The sequence below is a fragment of the Oncorhynchus keta genome, chromosome 18 (assembly GCF_023373465.1).
Source record: "Oncorhynchus keta strain PuntledgeMale-10-30-2019 chromosome 18, Oket_V2, whole genome shotgun sequence".
Lineage (NCBI taxonomy): Eukaryota > Metazoa > Chordata > Actinopteri > Salmoniformes > Salmonidae > Oncorhynchus > Oncorhynchus keta.
This window is the reverse complement of record NC_068438.1, coordinates 40,211,432-40,222,886: the sequence shown is the minus strand read 5'-3', so window position 1 is coordinate 40,222,886 and position 11,455 is coordinate 40,211,432.

Sequence of the window (11,455 nt, the reverse complement as noted above, 5' to 3'; positions counted from 1 at the left end):
CACGTGAGCTGTTCTTTCTGCACCGGGGTTGTTGCTTTTAGTGAAGTTACCAACTCTACCATATTCCACACACACATTAAATCAATGCATTATTAGGCATATATCCCATTTAAACACACAAACTCTCTCTTTCTCTGTTTCTCTGTCTGACACACCAGCCGGGTCTCAGACTAGACGTAACATAGTATATGAAATCTGGGACACACAAATTAGTATGATATGTTATGTTTGGTATAGTTCCATAAGACAGATGGTTACTTAATACTTCTTCGGGGTAGGGGGCAGTATTTGGAAGTTTGGAAACTGAGGTGCCCAAAGTACATTGCCTGCTACTCAGGCCTAGAAGCTAGGATATGCATATAATTGGTTGTATATGATAGAAAACACTCTGAAGTTTCTCAAACTGTTTGAATGATGTCTGTGAGTATAACAGAACGTATTTGGCAGGCGAAACCCCGAGCACAATCCATCCAGGGATTTTTTTTTCGGTCAATCTGTTTTCCATTAGGTTTCTATGGCAAGCCCGTTTTAATAGAAATACCGTCCCACGTACCCTAGAGAGGTTTTAACCCTTTAACCTAACACCTAAACGTAACCCTAACACTAACTCCTAGCCTAGCTAACATTAGCCACCTAGCTAGAATTCGTAACATATTGTATGTTTTGCACATTTTTATCATATAAAACTAATTGTAATTTGTAACATATCATACGAAATGGTTGATGGACATCCACAAATTAATACATACCATACAAAACATAATATATCATAATATTTTTTTTTTCCGGTTTACATACAGAATAGTACAAAATGCTTTGAGACCAGGTTGGACACACACACATTCCTGTAGCATCACTTTGCTTTGCAGTAGACTCTCTAGAGATACATTCTGGTAAACTCTTGATGAGATGGGTGAGTGAACAACCATGGACACCTGAGAAAACACTTACACATTGCCTAGAACAGAGCCTGTCAATCAACCCAGAGCACAGGCACAGCATCACAAATTGTGTTGAACAAATAGCTTTATGAATAGCTCTCTCCATGCATCTCTTTCACTTTCTCACACAAAATAAAACACACGCTGGTCTGTAGCACTTACATATCGGAAGCAGCGGACTGGTGCTGCTGGCTACGGCAGAGGAGCGCGTGTCCACACGCTTGCCCCATCGCGCATTCTGCCTTGCGCCTCCTGGTAGCTGCTGCACACACCGAAAACGCTAGCTGCCTTCCTCGAACCTTGCAGAGCCTTAAGCGATGTGAGAAGGGAGTGTCGGGAGGACCGAGGGAATGGGGTGTTACCGTTGATAAAGGGACGAGAGGATGGATGGATGCTCTTATCTCTCTCTCTCTCTGGCCTCTCCTCCCCTGCGCAGTCAGCACGCGGGGATTGGTGATGCTTCGGTAAGTACAGCAGCTTTGTGGTCTAGAGCAAGGGCAGATAACTGGAACAGAGCGCTCGCGGCGGCAACATTACAGGGAGAGCGTGTGTTGCCTGCCGCCAATCAGCTCCGGTAGTTTTACCACTGGTCTCTCGATTATCCTTCTGATTTCAGACAGTCAGAGTGATCTATTGTGCCAGTCAGTCTGTAAACTTCCCGGAAGCCCTTTCCAAAGGCCCTGAGATCCATCAGGTGGTCACAGTGAGATGAATAAAGGATGGATAAGGTAGTTTATACTGTGTTTTCTCCCGGTATACAATTAATCACAATTCAAATCTGTAGGAAATAGACTATCATAATCCATCCCAACTCAGCATCTCTACAGTTAGCCATCACTCTGAGTAGCGCATTCATCTGGAGGAGGCTGGCTGACATATGGAGGAGGCTGGCTGGCTGACATATGGAGGAGGGTGGCTGACACATGGAGGAGGGTGGCTGACATATGGAGGCTGGCTGGCTGGCTGACATATGGAGGAGGCTGGCTGGCTGACATATGGAGGAGGGTGGCTGACACATGGAGGAGGGTGGCTGACATATGGAGGCTGGCTGGCTGGCTGACATATGGAGGAGGCTGGCTGGCTGACATATGGAGGAGGGTGGCTGACACATGGAGGAGGGTGGCTGACATATGGAGGCTGGCTGGCTGACATATGGAGGTGGCTGACACATGGAGGAGGCTGGCTGACATATGGAGGAGGGTGGCTGACTGACATTTGGACATGGAGGAGGGAGGCTGGCATATGGAGGAGGAGGCTGGCTGACATTTGGCTGACATATGGGGAGGCTGACTGGAGGAGGGTGGCATGGCGGAGGAGGGTGGCTGGCTGGAGGAGGGTGGCTGACACATGGAGGAGGGAGGCTGGCATATGGAGGAGGCTGGCTGACATTTGGACGAGGGAGGCTGACTGACATACGGAGGAGGGTGGCTGGCTGGCTGACATATGGAGGATGGAGGCTGGCTGACATACAGAGGAGGGTGGCTGGCTGACATATGGAGGAGGGTGGCTGACATATGGAGGAGGGTGGCTGACATATGGAGGAGGGTGGCTGGCTGACATATGGAGGAGGGTGGCTGACATATGGAGGAGGGTGGCTGACATATGGAGGAGGGTGGCTGACATACAGAGGAGGGTGGCTGGCTGACATATGGAGGAGGGAGGCTGACATATGGAGGAGGGAGGCTGACATATGGAGGAGGGAGGCTCACATACGGAGGAGGGTGGCTGACATATGGACGAGGTTCACTGGCTGACATATGGACGAGGCAGACTGACATATGAAGGAGGGTGGGAGCTGTGTGTAGTAGTAGTGATTGACAAGGGCCCAGAGTCAGGCTTTCAGGAAAAACTCCAAGAATGAAGAATTTGAGGCCAGAGTTTTACCTGCGCTTATCCTGAATTTGGCAATGCATCAAGAGGATCTCCAGGCTTATATACTATCGTTTTTTCTACCCATTAGAAGGAGCTGTTCTAGAATAAAGGCCTACATTAATAGAAATGAGAGCAAAACATGTTCTCATTAATAATACAGTACACAGGTATGTGAATAAGAGACAGAGAGAGAGGTCAAGGAGTGAGAGAGAGGGGAGAGAGTGTGAGGGGGAGAGTCAGGGAAAGAGAGAGAAGGGGGGAGGAGAGAGGGGGAGTGTTAGGCAAGGAGAGAGAGAGAAGAAGGGGTGTCAGGAAGGGAGGGACAGGGGAGAAACAGAGGAAGATGAGGAGAGAAAGAGAAGAACAGATTTAAAAAGGAACAAATGAAAAGAGTGTGCAGCCATCTGTAAATAAATCATTGAGCTAAACTGTATCAAACTGTACATGGGAACAGGGGAGAGAAGGGGAAATCTGGGCGGAAGGAGTTTCTATTTTTACAGGGATAGTACAAATTAATCAACCTTTCCGTAAAAGTGCCAGTTTTAGCCACCCAACTAATTTTCTACCACAGTCCCTGGGCAGGTTCTTAAAAACGATGACAATAACAATACAGACAAACAATGAGCAGTGAGGCCATGCAGAGCAACATAGAACAAGGAACACGTATCACCCAGACAGAGAAACATAGAACACTTATCACCCAGACAGAGAAACATAGAACACTTATCACCCAGACAGAGAAACATAGAACACTTATCACCCAGACAGAGAAACATAGAACACTTATCACCCAGACAGAGAAACATAGAACACTTATGACCCAGACAGAGAAACATAGAACACATCACCCAGACAGAGAAACATAGAACACTTATCACCCAGACAAACATAGAACACTTATCACCCAGACAGAGAAACATAGAACACTTATCACCCAGACAGAGAAACATAGAACACTTATCACCCAGACAGAGAAACATAGAACAAGGAACATGTATCACCCAGACAGAGAAACATAGAACATAGAATGTGTATCACCCAGACAGAGAAACATAGAACAAGGAACACGTAGCACCCAGACAGAGAAACATAGAACAAGGAACACGTGGTACCCAGACACAGAGAACAAGGAACACGTAGCACCCAGACACAGAGAACAAGGAACACGTAGCACCCAGAAACAGAGAACAAGGAACACGTAACACTCAAACACAGAGAACAAGGAACACGTAGCACCCAGACACAGAGAACAAGGAACACGTAGCACCCAGAAACAGAGAACAAGGAACACGTAGCACCCAGACACAGAGAACAAGGAACACGTAGCACCCAGACACAGAGAACAAGGAACACGTAGCACCCAGACACAGAGAACAAGGAACACGTGGCACTCAGACACAGAGAACAAGGAACACGTAGCACCCAGAAACAGAGAACAAGGAACACGTAACACTCAAACACAGAGAACAAGGAACACGTAGCACCCAGACACAGAGAACAAGGAACACGTAGCACCCAGAAACAGAGAACAAGGAACACGTAGCACCCAGACACAGAGAACAAGGAACACGTGGCACTCAGACACAGAGAACAAGGAACACGTAGCACCCAGACACAGAGAACAAGGAACACGTAGCACCCAGACACAGAGAACAAGGAACACGAAGCACTCAGACACAGAGAACAAGGAACACGAAGCACTCAGACACAGAGAACAAGGAACACGTAGCACCCAGACACAGAGAACAAGGAACACGTAGCACCCAGACACAGAGAACAAGGAACACGTAGCACCCAGACACAGAGAACAAGGAACACGAAGCACTCAGACACAGAGAACAAGGAACACGTAGCACCCAGACACAGAGAACAAGGAACACGTAGCACCCAGACAGAGAGGACAAGGAACACGTAGCACCCAGACACAGAGAACAAGGAACACGTAGCACCCAGACACAGAGAACAAGGAACACGTAGCACCCAGACACAGAGAACAAGGAACACGTAGCACCCAGACACAGAGAACAAGGAACACGTAGCACCCAGACACAGAGAACAAGGAACACGTAGCACCCAGACACAGAGAACAAGGAACACGTAGCACCCAGACACAGAGAACAAGGAACACGTAGCACCCAGACACAGAGAACATGGAACACGTAGCACCCAGACACAGAGAACAAGGAACACGTAGCACCCAGACACAGAGAACAAGGAACACGTAGCACCCAGACACAGAGAACAAGGAACACGTAGCACCCAGACACAGAGAACAAGGAACACGTAGCACCCAGACACAGAGAACACGTAGCACCCAGACACAGAGAACAAGGAACACGTAGCACCCAGACACAGAGAACAAGGAACACGTAGCACCCAGACACAGAGAACAAGGAACACGTGATTTAATTTATTGATAATCAGAAGTAGTTGGCTGCTCCAGCCAGATACAGCACTACAAACATTAACATGGCTGCTCCAGTATTACCAACATTAACATGGCTGCTCCAGTATTACAAACATTAACATGGCTGCTCCAGCCAGATACAGTATTACAAACATTAACATGGCTGCTCCAGTATTACCAACATTAACATGGCTGCTCCAGTATTACAAACATTAACATGGCTGCTCCAGTATTACCAACATTAACATGGCTGCTCCAGTATTACCAACATTAACATGGCTGCTCCAGTATTACATACATTAACATGGCTGCCCCAACACTACATACATTAACATGGCTGCTCCAGTATTACCAACATTAACATGGCTGCTCCAGCATTACATACATTAACATGGCTGCTCCAGCATTACATACATTAACATGGCTGCCCCAACACTACATAAATTAACATGGCTGCTCCAGCACTACATACATTAACATGGCTGCTCCAGCATTGCATACATTAACATGGCTGCTCCAGCATTACATACATTAACATGGCTGCCCCAACACTACATGCATTAACATGGCTGCTCCAGTATTACCAACATTAACATGGTTGCTCCAGCACTACATACATTAACATGGCTGCTCCAGTATTACCAACATTAACATGGTTGCTCCAGCACTACATACATTAACATGGCTGCTCCAGTATTATCAACATTAACATGGCTGCTCCAGCATTACATACATTAACATGGCTGCTCCAGTATTACCAACATTAACATGGCTGCCCCAACACTACATACATTAACATGGCTGCTCCAGTATTACATACATTAACATGGCTGCTCCAGTAATACATACATTAACATGGCTGCTCCAACACTACATACATTAACATGGCTGCTCCAGTATTACATACATTAACATGGCTGCCCCAACACTACATACATTAACATGGCTGCTCCAACACTACATACATTAACATGGCTACCCCAACACTACATACATTAACATGGCTGCTCCAGCACTACATACATTAACATGGCTGCTCCAGTAAAACATACATTAACATGGCTGCTCCAACACTACATACATTAACATGGCTGCTCCAGTATTACATACATTAACATGGCTGCCCCAACACTACATACATTAACATGGCTGCCCCAACACTACATACATTAACATGGCTGCTCCAGCATTACATACATTAACATGGCTGCTCCAGTATTACCAACATTAACATGGTTGCTCCAGCACTACATACATTAACATGGCTGCTCCAGTATTACCAACATTAACATGGCTGCTCCAGCACTACATACATTAACATGGCTGCTCCTGTATTACATACATTAACATGGCTGCTCCAGTATTACCAACATTAACATGGCTGCTCCAGCATTACATACATTAACATGGCTGCCCCAACACTACATACAATAACATGGCTGCTCCAGCATTACATACATTAACATGGCTGCTCCAGCATTACATACATTAACATGGCTGCTCCAGTATTACATACATTAACATGGCTGCTCCAGCATTACATACATTAACATGGCTGCTCCAGCATTACATACATTAACATGGCTGCTCCAGTATTACATACATTAACATGGCTGCTCCAGCATTACATACATTAACATGGCTGCCCCAACACTACATACATTAACATGGCTGCTCCAACACTACATACATTAACATGGCTGCCCCAACACTACATACATTAACATGGCTGCTCCAGTATTACATACATTAACATGGCTGCCCCAACACTACATACATTAACATGGCTGCTCCAGTATTACCAACATTAACATGGCTGCTCCAGCACTACATACATTAACATGGCTGCTCCAGCACTACATACATTAACATGGCTGCTCCAGTATTACATACATTAACATGGCTGCTCCAGTATTACATACATTAATATGGCTGCTCCAACACTACATACATTAACATGGCTGCCCCAACACTACATACATTAACATGGCTGCTCCAGTATTACCAACATTAACATGGCTGCTCCAGCATTACATACATTAACATGGCTGCCCCAACACTACATGCATTAACATGGCTGCTCCAGTATTACCAACATTAACATGGTTGCTCCAGCACTACATACATTAACATGGCTGCTCCAGTATTACCAACATTAACATGGCTGCCCCAACACTACATACATTAACATGGCTGCTCCAACACTACATACATTAACATGGCTGCCCCAACACTACATACATTAACATGGCTGCTCCAGTATTACCAACATTAACATGGCTGCTCCAGCATTACATACATTAACATGGCTGCTCCAGTATTACATACATTAACATGGCTGCTCCAGCATTACATACATTAACATGGCTGCCCCAACACTACATACATTAACATGGCTGCTCCAACACTACATACATTAACATGGCTGCCCCAACACTACATACATTAACATGGCTGCTCCAGTATTACCAACATTAACATGGCTGCTCCAGCATTACATACATTAACATGGCTGCTCCAGTATTACATACATTAACATGGCTGCCCCAACACTACATACATTAACATGGCTGCTCCAGTATTACCAACATTAACATGGCTGCTCCAGCATTACATACATTAACATGGCTGCTCCAGCATTACATACATTAACATGGCTGCCCCAACACTACATACATTAACATGGCTTCTCCAGCACTACATACATTAACATGGCTGCTCCAGCATTGCATACATTAACATGGCTGCTCCAGCATTACATACATTAACATGGCTGCCCCAACACTACATGCATTAACATGGCTGCTCCAGTATTACCAACATTAACATGGTTGCTCCAGCACTACATACTTTAACATGGCTGCTCCAGTATTACCAACATTAACATGGTTGCTCCAGCACTACATACATTAACATGGCTGCTCCAGTATTACCAACATTAACATGGCTGCTCCAGCATTACATACATTAACATGGCTGCTCCAGTATTACCAACATTAACATGGCTGCCCCAACACTACATACATTAACATGGCTGCTCCAGTATTACATACATTAACATGGCTGCTCCAGTAATACATACATTAACATGGCTGCTCCAACACTACATACATTAACATGGCTGCTCCAGTATTACATACATTAACATGGCTGCCCCAACACTACATACATTAACATGGCTGCTCCAGCACTACATACATTAACATGGCTGCTCCAGTAATACATACATTAACATGGCTGCTCCAACACTACATACATTAACATGGCTGCTCCAGTATTACATACATTAACATGGCTGCCCCAACACTACATACATTAACATGGCTGCCCCAACACTACATACATTAACATGGCTGCTCCAACACTACATACATTAACATGGCTGCCCCTGTATTACATACATTAACATGGCTGCTCCAGTATTACCAACATTAACATGGCTGCTCCAGCATTACATACATTAACATGGCTGCTCCAGCATTACATACATTAACATGGCTGCTCCAGCATTACATACATTAACATGGCTGCTCCAGTATTACATACATTAACATGGCTGCTCCAGCATTACATACATTAACATGGCTGCCCCAACACTACATACATTAACATGGCTGCTCCAACACTACATACATTAACATGGCTGCCCCAACACTACATACATTAACATGGCTGCTCCAGTATTACATACATTAACATGGCTGCCCCAACACTACATGCATTAACATGGCTGCTCCAGTATTACCAACATTAACATGGTTGCTCCAGCACTACATACATTAACATGGTTGCTCCAGCACTACATACATTAACATGGCTGCTCCAGCACTACATACATTAACATGGGTGCTCCAGCACTACATACATTAACATGGCTGCTCCAGCACTACATACATTAACATGGGTGCTCCAGCACTACATACATTAACATGGCTGCTCCAGTATTACCAACATTAACATGGCTGCTCCAGTATTACATACATTAACATGGCTGCTCCAGCATTACATACATTAACATGGCTGCTCCAGTATTACATACATTAACATGGCTGCTCCAGCATTACATACATTAACATGGCTGCTCCAGTATTACATACATTAACATGGCTGCTCCAGCATTACATACATTAACATGGCTGCTCCAGTATTACCAACATTAACATGGTTGCTCCAGCACTACATACATTAACATGGCTGCTCCAGTATTACCAACATTAACATGGCTGCTCCAGCACTACATACATTAACATGGCTGCTCCTGTATTACATACATTAACATGGCTGCTCCAGTATTACCAACATTAACATGGCTGCTCCAGCATTACATACATTAACATGGCTGCCCCAACACTACATACATTAACATGGCTGCCCCTGTATTACATACATTAACATGGCTGCTCCAGTATTACCAACATTAACATGGCTGCTCCAGCATTACATACATTAACATGGCTGCTCCAGCATTACATACATTAACATGGCTGCTCCAGCATTACATACATTAACATGGCTGCTCCAGTATTACATACATTAACATGGCTGCTCCAGCATTACATACATTAACATGGCTGCTCCAGCGCTACATACATTAACATGGCTGCTCCAGCATTACATACATTAACATGGCTGCTCCTGTATTACATACATTAACATGGCTGCTCCAGTATTACCAACATTAACATGGCTGCTCCAGCATTACATACATTAACATGGCTAACCCCACACTACATACATTAACATGGCTGCTCCAGTATTACCAACATTAACATGGTTGCTCCAGCACTACATACATTAACATGGCTGCTCCAACACTACATACATTAACATGGCTGCCCCAACACTACATACATTAACATGGCTGCTCCAGTATTACATACATTAACATGGCTGCCCCAACACTACATACATTAACATGGCTGCTCCAGTATTACCAACATTAACATGGTTGCTCCAGCACTACATACATTAACATGGCTGCTCCAGCACTACATACATTAACATGGCTGCTCCAGCACTACATACATTAACATGGCTGCTCCAGTATTACATACATTAACATGGCTGCTCCAGTATTACATACATTAATATGGCTGCTCCAACACTACATACATTAACATGGCTGCCCCAACACTATATACATTAACATGGCTGCTCCAGTATTACCAACATTAACATGGCTGCTCCAACACTACATACATTAACATGGCTGCCCCAACACTACATACATTAACATGGCTGCTCCAGTATTACCAACATTAACATGGCTGCTCCAGCATTACATACATTAACATGGCTGCTCCAGCATTACATACATTAACATGGCTGCCCCAACACTACATACATTAACATGGCTGCTCCAACACTACATACATTAACATGGCTGCCCCAACACTACATACATTAACATGGCTGCTCCAGTATTACCAACATTAACATGGCTGCTCCAGCATTACATACATTAACATGGCTGCTCCAGCATTACATACATTAACATGGCTGCTCCAGCATTACATACATTAACATGGCTGCCCCAACACTACATACATTAACATGGCTGCTCCAGCACTACATACATTAACATGGCTGCTCCAGCATTGCATACATTAACATGGCTGCTCCAGCATTACATACATTAACATGGCTGCCCCAACACTACATGCATTAACATGGCTGCTCCAGTATTACCAACATTAACATGGTTGCTCCAGCACTACATACATTAACATGGCTGCTCCAGTATTACCAACATTAACATGGTTGCTCCAGCACTACATACATTAACATGGCTGCTCCAGTATTACCAACATTAACATGGCTGCTCCAGTATTACATACATTAACATGGCTGCTCCAGCATTACATACATTAACATGGCTGCCCCAACACTACATACATTAACATGGCTGCTCCAACACTACATACATTAACATGGCTGCCCCAACACTACATACATTAACATGGCTGCTCCAGTATTACCAACATTAACATGGCTGCTCCAGCATTACATACATTAACATGGCTGCTCCAGCATTACATACATTAACATGGCTGCTCCAGCATTACATACATTAACATGGCTGCCCCAACACTACATACATTAACATGGCTGCTCCAGCACTACATACATTAACATGGCTGCTCCAGCATTGCATACATTAACATGGCTGCTCCAGCATTACATACATTAACATGGTTGCTCCAGCACTACATACATTAACATGGCTGCTCCAGTA